Here is a 10588-nt window from a genome sequence, read left to right as displayed (position 1 = left end):
AGCTAGATTGCCTTTTTAATTGCAAATTTAGTCGTTACGAAGATACGAACAGCTGCACTTATTTTTTAAATAGCGCCGCATATTTTTAATTCTGTAATCCAGTTTCTCTCCTCCTGACCTGTTAAACAACGCACCATGACGTTGCTAAAAGCGTAACACAAAACGGACTATGACTTTCCTGTACTAGCAAACAGTGTACATGCGTAAAGTAACGTAACTCGTCAACCTCCTGGACGTGAGAGTAAACAAATGGAAAGAGAAGGAAAATGCACGCCAGTCCCTCACTCAGCTCTTACTCTGAGAACCTGCACTGTGTGCAGAATGGAGGCAATGTTGTGTTGCTATTTTAATAAATTCACGTTAACGTAATGTGTGCTTTGTGATACGTTTTTGTACAAGTTTCGAGAAGGGGAAGTGGGCTACCAAATAAAAAAATGCAGAGTGCTATTTAAAAAAGAGGAAATGCTTTTCATATCATCGTAAAGAACAAAGATACAAGGAAGACAATAATGGTGGTTAAATAGCATTTGCTTTTGTTTTATTTATATTTGCCTTCTATGGCGTTCGTCGCCACTACTCACTACTGTAAGCAACCCGTCACCAACTCCCAGCTGACCTGGCTTCTGTTCTTCAAGTGTTCAACCATTCGTGTAACTCTCAGTCATTCAGAGGTTCTTACAAACGTCTGGTAAATTTTAATACATGTGAACCATATATCAGTGTCGACATCGACAGACATTCTGAAGGAATTTGCTAATGTGGGTTCCGGGCGAAGAATCGCAGCAATTTCACTCCTGAGAGCAGACATAGGCCAAACCGCGAGATGGATGTGTAAATATCCAGGCAGTGCACTGATGATCATGCTGCTGAGGCACTCTAAATTCAACGTCGCTGCATCATTACCGACGGAAATATTAGTGATAACCACCGGCCAAATACTCCGTTGTGCCGCCAGGGCGATAAAATAACAGCCAATCTGCGACAACCACACGGAAGCGTGTGCATTTAAACTAATTTTAATCTAAAGAGTGCAGTTTATAATAAAATTAAGTAAAAAATATAGCTCAAGAATGATGTAACTAACACCTGCGATAGTTTCAGAATGTCTTCATCATTCGTCTCGAAATGAGTCATCTGGCAGCGCAACACAACTTTCACTACCTGCTGTATTATGCTACTTCCAGTGTAGTTACTGTTGCATCTGTAAGGTTAGTTGTCACTAGACATGAAACATTGCTGGCACCAAATCTTGTGTCTTCAGAACTATGCGTCTAGCGAACAGCAAACATTCCATAAATAGTCGGTCATATTTTAATCTTGATTAACTGAAACGCTATATTTCTTATGGCTTCTCTTTCACAATGAATATTGAAGAGCCTGTCAATTTTCCACTTGATAACTTCGTAGTTACAGACCATAACTTAATCAAGGCTAACATTTGGTTCAAGAACCATGAAAGAAGGCTGTATACATAGAAGAGGCCTGGAGATACTGGAAGATTTCATATAGATTATATAATGGTAAGACAGAGATTTAGGAACCAGATTTTAAATTGTAAGACATTTCCAGGGGCCGATGTGGACTCTGACCACAATGTATTGGTTATGATCTGTAGATTAATACTGAAGAAACTGCAAACAGGTAATGTTTAAGGAGATGGGACCTGGATAAACTTAAAGAACCAGATGCTGTAGAGGGCTTCAGGGAGAGAATTAATAAACGACTGACAGGAATGGGTGAAAGAGAAACAGTAGAAGAAGAATGGGTGCCGGCCGGTGTGGCCGAGCGATTCGAGGCGCTTCAGTCTGGAACCGCACGACCACTACGGTCGCAGGTTCGAATCCACCCTCGGGCATGGATGTGTGTGATGTCCTTAGGTTAGTTAGGTTTAACTAGTTCTAAGTTGTAGGGGACTGATGACCTCAGATGTTAAGTCCCATAATGCTCAGAGCCATTTGACCATTTTTTTAAAGAATGTGTAGCTTTGAGGGATGAAATAATGAAGGCAGCAGAGGATCAAGTAGGTAAAAAGACGAGGCTAGTAGAAATCATTGGGTAACAGAAGATATATTGAATTTAAGTGAAGAAAGTAGGAAATAAAAATTTGCAGTAAATGAAGCAGGCAAAAAGGAATACAAACGTCTCAAATATGAGATAGACAGGAAGTGCAAAATGGCTAAGGAGAGATGGCTAGAGGACAAATGTAAGGATGTCGAGCCTTATTTCACTAGGGGCAAGATAGATACCGCCTACAGGAAAATTTAAGAGACTTTTGGAGAAAAGACAACCACTTGTATGAATATCAAGAGCTGAGATTGAAAAACAGTTCTAAGCAAAGAAGGGAAAGCAGAAAGGTGGAAGGAGTACACAGAGGGTCTGTGCAAGGGCGATGTACCTGAGGACAATATTAAGGATATGGAAGAGGATGTAGATGAAGATAGAATGGGAGATATGATACTGTGTGAAGAGTTCGACAGAGCACTGAAAGACCTAAGTCGAAACAAGGCCCTGGGAGTAGACAACATTCCATTAGAACTACTGACACCCGTGATGGAGCCAGCTCTGACAAAACTCTACCATCTTGTGAGTAAGATGTATGAGATAGGTGAGGTACCCTCAGACTTCAAGAAGAATGTAATAATTCCAATCCCAAAGAAAGCAGGTGCTAACAGATGTGAAAATAACCGAACTATCAGTTTAATAAGTCACGGCTACAAAATACTAAAGCGAATTCCATACAGACGAATGGAAAATCTGGTAGAAGCCGACCTCGGGGAAGATCAGTTTGGATTCCGTAGAAATGTTGGAACACGTGAGGCAATACTGACCCTACGACTTATCTTAGAAAATAGATTAAGAAAAGGCAAACCTACGTTTCTAGCATTTGTAGACTTAGAGAAAGCTTTTGACAATGTTGACTGGAATACTCTCTTTCAAATTCTGAAGGTGGCAGGGGTAAAATACAGGGAGCGAAAGGCTATTTATCCCCGATGTTATTCAATCTGAATTCGGAGTAGGTATTAAAATCCACGGAGAAAAAATAAAAACTTTGAGGTTCGGCGATGAGATTGTAATTCTGTCAGAGACAGCAAAGGACCTGGAAGAGCAGTTGAACGGAATTGATAGTGTGTTGAAAAGAGGATATAAGATGAACATCAACAAAAGCAGAACGAGGATAGTGGAATGTAGTCGAATTAATTCGGGTGATGCTAAGGAAATTAGATTAGGTAATGAGACATTTAAAGTAGTAAATGAGTTTTGCAATTTGGGGAGCAAAATAACTGATGATGGTCGACGTAGAGGATATAAAATGTAGACCGGCAATGGCAAGGAAAGTGTTTCTGAAGAAGAGAAATTTGTTAACATCGAGTATAGATTTAAGTGTCAGGAAGTCATTCCTGAAAGTATCTGTGTGGAGTTTAGCCATGTATGGAAGTGAAACATGGACGGTAAATAGTTTGAACAAGAAGAGAGCAGAAGCTTTCGAAATGTGGTGCTACAGAAGAATGCTGAAGATTAGATGGATAGATCCCATAACTAATGAGGAGGTATTGAATAGAATTGGGGAGAAGAGAAATTTGAGGCATAACTTAACTAGAAGAAGGGATCGGTTGGTAGGAGAAATCCTGAGGCATAAAGGGATCACGAATTTAGTATTGCAGGGCAGCGTGGAGGGTAAAAATCGTAGAGGGAGACTAAGAGTTGAATACACTATGCAGATTCAGAAGGATGTAGGTCGCAGTAGGTACTGGTTGGTTCAAATGGCTCTGAGCACTATGGGACTTAACATCTGAGGTCATCAGTCCCCTAGAACTTAGAACTACTTAAACCTAACCAACCTAAGGACATCACACACAACCATGCCCGAGGCAGGATTCGAACCTGCGACCGTAGGTACTGGGAGATGAAAAATATTGCACAGGTTAGAGTAGCATGAGGAGCTGCATCAAACCAGTCTCTAGACTGAAGATCACAACAATAACCACTACTTCGTAATTACGTGCTAAATTTAAAAAGACCGGTAGCCATTTTGAATTGTATTTGTTGGGTTGATTTGGAGGAGGAGACTAAACAGCGAGGTCATCGGTCTCATCTGATTAGGAAAGGATGGTGAAGGAAATCGGCCGTGCCCTTTCAAAGGAACCATCCTGCCATTTGCCTGAACCGATTTAAGGAAATCACGGAAAACCTTAACAAGGACGGCCGGACGCGGGACTGAACCGTCGTCCTCCCGAATGCGAGCCCAGTGTGCTAAGGACTGCTCCACCTCGCTCGGACTCAGTTGTCAGTGGAAGACTGCTTCTACTCTAATTTTTACGGAGCTTATGGACAGATGTTCCTCACCACATAACCCACCAATGGGGCAGGAAACAGAAGATTCTTAAAGCAAATTATTGATTTATTTATACTTTCGTTTGACCTTCGAAGATCAGGCCTTCGGACCATCTATTGCACCTCACCAGGCATCATTAGTGAGTAAACAGTACAATATGTACTGTAAACGAGCAATATGTAATTATAACGATGATAACAGTAATTATATGTATAGTAATGGAAATGGAAATGATGTCCTATCCTTCTTGACAGTGCGTTGGGGAACGATGCGGGAGACCCGCACCGCCGTACTAGGCAAGGTCTGAATGGAGGTGATTTGCCGTTGGCTTGCTCCGAACGTAATGACGATGCTGATGATGAAAACGACACAACACCCACTCGTCTAGAGGCAGGTGAAAATCCCTAACCCGGGACCCGTGCTCAGGAAGCGACAATGCTACCGGGAGATCACGAGCGGCGGAAGTTTGGTAATGAATATGCGTAATTTAAGCAATAACCCTTGTATTAACATCAAGTAAATTCCTCATTACGGTCTTGTCGAATGTGAGTAATGACATCTAACAAAAACGAGTGACAACAGGAAAACAGGAATCAATATGTAGAAAAAGACGATTGGGCAGAAGAAGATAGAGAAGTAATAAACAGTAGTAGATGAGATGGAAAGAAGAGAAATAGGGTAAGAAAAGTATGGACCAAAAGAAAACAGCAAGGATGTCCCGAGAAGGTAGCTGTGCAGATGGTAACAAATAAAACTTTAATTTGCTCTGGAATGCAGAGTAGTTTGCGATAAGTTGTAGGTTAGAGGGTACTTGTTCCATTGTTGAATGGCTTTGATAGGAAGATGGAGAAAAATTAGATAACCTAACGTCTGTTTATGGTTCAAATGGCTCTGAGCACTATGGGACTTAACTTCTGAGGTCATCAGTCCCCTAGAACTTAGAACTACTTAAACCTAACTAACCTAAGGACATCACACACATCCATGCCCGAGACAGGATTCGAACCTGCGACCGTAGCGGTCGCGCGGTTCCAGACTGTAGCGCCTAGAACCGCTCGGCCAACCTGGCCGGCTGTTTATGCTACATCGTAAATTACGGTGTGGATTCCCAGATACAAATGTGAATTTGGATACCTCCATCTACTGTCTGTACGAACTGTGTACGAAATATAAACAATTTTGATGCAAAATCTCGTATTTCGCTCTCCATAATGTCTATAGAAAACTACTGCGCATAGCCCTTGCTACGAGCTTAATTTCACCCGAATGATAACCGGAATCTCTAGAATAGACTGGCCATGAGTGAGTGTGGGCCGTTTGTCTGCGTCTCAGTGTACATTAGCCCGACATTTTAAGAACTGGCTGTTATCCAGCGACCTGACATCCGATATTCCTCTAGGACAGTTGTTCAGGCTAGGTACTGGATGCAGGAACTAATTTTATAACGAGAGCAACAGCAATTTGTTTCGGAACAGTTAAAATGTAATAATATCGCGTGTTCTCGTTAGTCGAGGCATTTTTGTAAAAATACAAGCTGTTTCTAAAGCGATCAACAACTATGAAAATTCATATATACTTATTCTATTTATTCATATGACACTAAGGCCTAGCCTTGGCTAGTACCGAATCACACCATCACAAGCGCTAGTGGCAGTTCGAGCAAGGATATCTTCTTTGGTCCGTGCGGCCCCACTGGACGTCCCAGATGTGACTATTTGTAGTGTGTTAAGATGACATTTGCATTTCGAACGGTATAAACTAACAATGGTGTAAAAACTAAAAGGTACTCTTACTACTCTAGGTAAGAATTTGGCGTAAGACAATCTGGCAAAACTAATTTCTTCAAGTGCAGACAAGAAGAGGGTTGAAGTAAGAATAATTACCAATTTGGCAAATTTAGTGACAAAAGTAGAAATTTACTTTAACTCATCAGGAAATTTAAAATTCGTTCTGATTACGACATGATAGAGTATTCGGTGCTGTGTAAAACCTTCAGAGAAGAAACAAAGACCGATAACAAAAGAAATCATTCTAAAATCCAGTTTAGAAAATAAAACAAGTTAAATAATGCTAACCGAAAGCTCATAACTGGCCAGAAGCAGAATTATTGCAACAGTTTTTAGATAATGGAAGACTTGGCGATAGAGAGAAAATTTTTAATTTCATCTGAAATATTTACAGTTATTTATACATAGAATAGAACGACATTACCTTGCCTTCCATATGCAGCCGAAGTTTCTGAAACACTTCCTTCGGAAGACGAATGTGCTAATGGTACCTTGCTAAAGAGAATTTGGGAATTTGTGGTAAGGTCTTATGGGACCAAACAGCTGAGGTAATCGGTCCTTAAGCTTACACACTACTTAAGCTAACTAACTTACACCAAGGACAACACAAACACACATGCCCGAGGGAGGACTCGAACCTCTGACGAGGGGAGCCGCGTGAACCGTGACAAGACGCCAAAGACCGCGCGGCTACCCCGCACGGCTTGCTAAAGAGAAGTGCTCCTGATTATGATGAGTTGTGTGTTGACATTCAGAAGCTTTCTGGTTGGGAAACTTACGAGCACGTGTCAAAAATCTTTACTCTGTCTATCGATTGTGCAGCAGTACCAGTGCCATGAAATAAAGCAATGATAATACTCCTCTAATATAAAGGAAGTATTAACGGCATGAAAGAACTACCATTCCACAACATAATTTGAGCTTAGCTCCTGATTATCATGAGTTGTATTTTGACATTCAGAAGTTTTCTGGTTGGGAAACTTACGAGCGCTTTCCAAAAACCTTTACTCTGTCTATCGATTGTGCAGCAGTATCAGTGCCACGCAATAAAGCAATGATAATATTCCTCTAATATAAAGGAAGTATTCACGGCATAAAAGAACTAACACTCTACAACATCATTTGCCCTTAGCACTAAGTTTTTAGATCAATATTATTTTATCTTATTTAATCGTATCAGTCCCATCCTTGACACAGATCGGTCCACTGAGCAGGTTGGATTCCACAGCAGCTTCAGAGCGCCAGACCATATTTTTGTTTTCGGGAAGAGATAAACAGACCGAACGAATACGATATACCTCTATGCATAGATTTTTGTACATTATCATAACACCTATGATTCAATTAGGCATTCTTCTGCCGTGCAAACCGTAGCTGAGCAAGGGGTAGATGTGACCTATATTAAACACCTGGACCATATATATGAAACATCTATAATTTTGTTACTCTCAGGAAAGTAGAGAGTTTCCAGTTCACAGTGGAGTGAAACTAGGTGATAACATATCTTCCAAGCTGTTCTCTGCCGTCCTGAAAATGACAGTGTTAGAAATGAACTGAGGAGAAAAAGTAGCTACAATAAACGGGAAGAGATTTAATAATCTATTTGCAGATGACATTGTGCTATTGTCAAATGATTTTGGAAAAGTGCAGAAGTTGGTATCAGTTCTCGCCTCGGAATGTCAGAAAGCGTGACCGAGCATAAATCTTCCCATGACAAAAATTGTGTCTAATAAATGGAGCACGATGTGGAACGTACAGTTCAAAGATATATCAGTGGAAATTGTCAGAGAATACATCTGTTGTGGCCAGCTTGTACGTGTGACTGGAAGCGTAAGATCAGAAATCTTTCGACGAATGCTAATAAACATTTGGAAATGTTCTATTATGTTCAGGTCGAATATGGCGAAAAGAAATTGTTTTCGATCATTATGTCCTTTCCGTACTGACTTGCGATTCTTAGACTTCGACACATCATGAATATACAAGACGGAAACTTAGAACTGCACAGCGAGGCATGGAGAGGTCTATGTTGGGATTTGCAACGAAAAACAAAGAAAAGGCGCAAGACATGAGACCAGTTACTGACGTCAGGGACAGCATGGAGTGAACAACCACTGTGGAAGAGCGATGTGCCGCACTTGGAGGAATAAAAAATGACCGATGGACAAAGGCGGTTCTGGAATGGAGTCCAAGACGGGTGGAGACAGACGGATCAAGAGAGAATGACTGTCAGACAGACAGGACAAAGGCCTGCGGAAAATTATTGGACTAAGCTGCCTGAATATCACTCAAGATCGCTCCTCATGGAAAAAGAAATAGTAGACATATCGGGCGACTTCAGAAAGAAGCTACACATGTCCCACGCCAAAACCATTGCGCATTGTCGGAAGAGAGTTTATTTCTTCTGCAGTACGGAGGACAGGTACAATGTGCGACAGAAATGGCGTGCCAACTGGGGACTTAGTCAAAGTTGAAGTTGGCCGGACAGTAGGATTCCTGTGGGCAAATAGTCAAAATTTCACACAGATTCACCTTGACATTCTGATGGTATACGGATCAAATGCGATATCGCGTCGAGTGAAATGGTGCCAGCAGTCTGATCAAGGCCGCACAGACACAAGTGATGCTGACTGGGAAGTGCAGATCTTGTACCGCACGGCTCCCATCTTTCCGATAAGCTGACGGAACAGTTTTTGGGAGGAGGGGGGAGTGAGTAGGGAGGAGGGGGATTTTCCGACGATAAGGACGTTCATAAAGGGCATCTCGAGCGGCTCCACGCAATGGAGCAGACACCAGTCGCCGAGGAACTGAAGGATTAGGTAGCACGTTCTGGACATTGTACCCATAGGCTTGCTGATTAAGCTGAAAACAGTTTAATGTATCTGTGTCACTTTGAAGTGTATTACAGCATTCAATAACAGTTACTTGGCCTGCCATAATATTGTATAATTTTACTTTCTGAATCCCCCCACCTACCAAATTTTCCGGCCCTTCACCTGTTTCCCCAAATCTAATCACTTAGGTAAAAGCACTGTAAACATATTTTAAATAATTAATGAAAGAAAACGTGGTCCATACTGCGGTGTTACGTAAACGATTTCTGTTTAATTAGTGGGATTAGCTAATTTAGACGCCGTGTCATTTTAAGCATCTGTAAAACCGACGTGGAAGACTATAACATCGAATGCATACATCTCAATATGTCGCCTAGTATATTTTTCTTTTTATTTACGCGTCAAGTTCCGTAGGATCAAATTGAGGAGAAAAACACCAAGGTCATGGAACGTGTCAGTACATGAAACTACAACATAAAAGTAATAACAGATAAATAAATTTTTATGAACCTGAAAAATGTCACGTCGATAAATTTAAGTAAACGCAATCAGCAACATAACAGAATCAGCTTAATTTTTCAAGGAACTCCTCGATAGAATCGAAAGAGTGAACCATGAGAAAACTCTTCAGTTTCGATTTGAAAGCTCGTGGATGACTGCTAAGAGTTTTGAATAAGAGTGGTAGCTTATTGAAAATTGATGCAGCAGTATATTGCACACCTTTCTGCACAAGAATTAAGGAAGACCGATCCAAATGCAGTTTGATTTCTGCCGAATATTAACCGAGTGAAAGCAGCTCGTTCTTGGGAAGTAGCTAACATTTTTAATAAGAAATGACAGTAAAGCCAACGTCAAAATACCCAGACTCGAACAGGGGTCGACAAGAAGTTCGTGAACTTACACCATTTATTGGCCGAACCGCCCGTTTCTGAGCCAAAAATATCCTATCAGAATGGGAAGAGTTAACCCAAAATATAATGCCACACGACTTAAGCGAATGAAAATAAGAAATGTAGCATAATTTTCGTGTCGAACAATTACTCACTTCAGATACCGTTAGAATAGTAAAAGTCACAGTATTAAGTCTTTGAACAAGATCCTGAACATCGGCGTTCCACAACAGCTTACTATCTACCTGAACACCTAGAAATTTGAACTGTTCAGTTTCGCTAATCATATGCCCATTCTGTGAAGTTAGAACGTCAGGTTTGGTTGCATTGTGTGTTAGAAACTGTACAAACTGAGTCTTACTGTGATTTAGCGTTAGTTTATTTTCTACATGTCATGAACTCAGGTAGTGTACTGCACTATTTAAAACCGAGCCAATGTTGCTCACAAGATCCTTTACTACCAAGCTAGTGTTATCAGCAAACAGAAATATTTCAGAGTAACCTATAATAATAGAGGGCACATCATTTATATAAATAAGGAACAGGAGCGGCCCCAAAACTGATCCCTGAGGCACCCCTCATTAGACAGTACCCCACTCAGATCACACATCACAGCCATTATTTGTGGTGTCACCGCCAGACACCACACTTGCTAGGTGGTAGCCTTTAAATCGGCCGCGGTCCGTTAGTATACGTCGGACCCGCGTGTCGCCACTATCAGTGATTGCAGACCGAGCGCCGCCA

The sequence above is a fragment of the Schistocerca piceifrons genome, chromosome 5 (assembly GCF_021461385.2).
Source record: "Schistocerca piceifrons isolate TAMUIC-IGC-003096 chromosome 5, iqSchPice1.1, whole genome shotgun sequence".
Taxonomy (NCBI): domain Eukaryota; kingdom Metazoa; phylum Arthropoda; class Insecta; order Orthoptera; family Acrididae; genus Schistocerca; species Schistocerca piceifrons.
The sequence above is the reverse complement of the archived record's forward strand: the minus strand, read 5'-3'. Positions refer to the sequence as shown.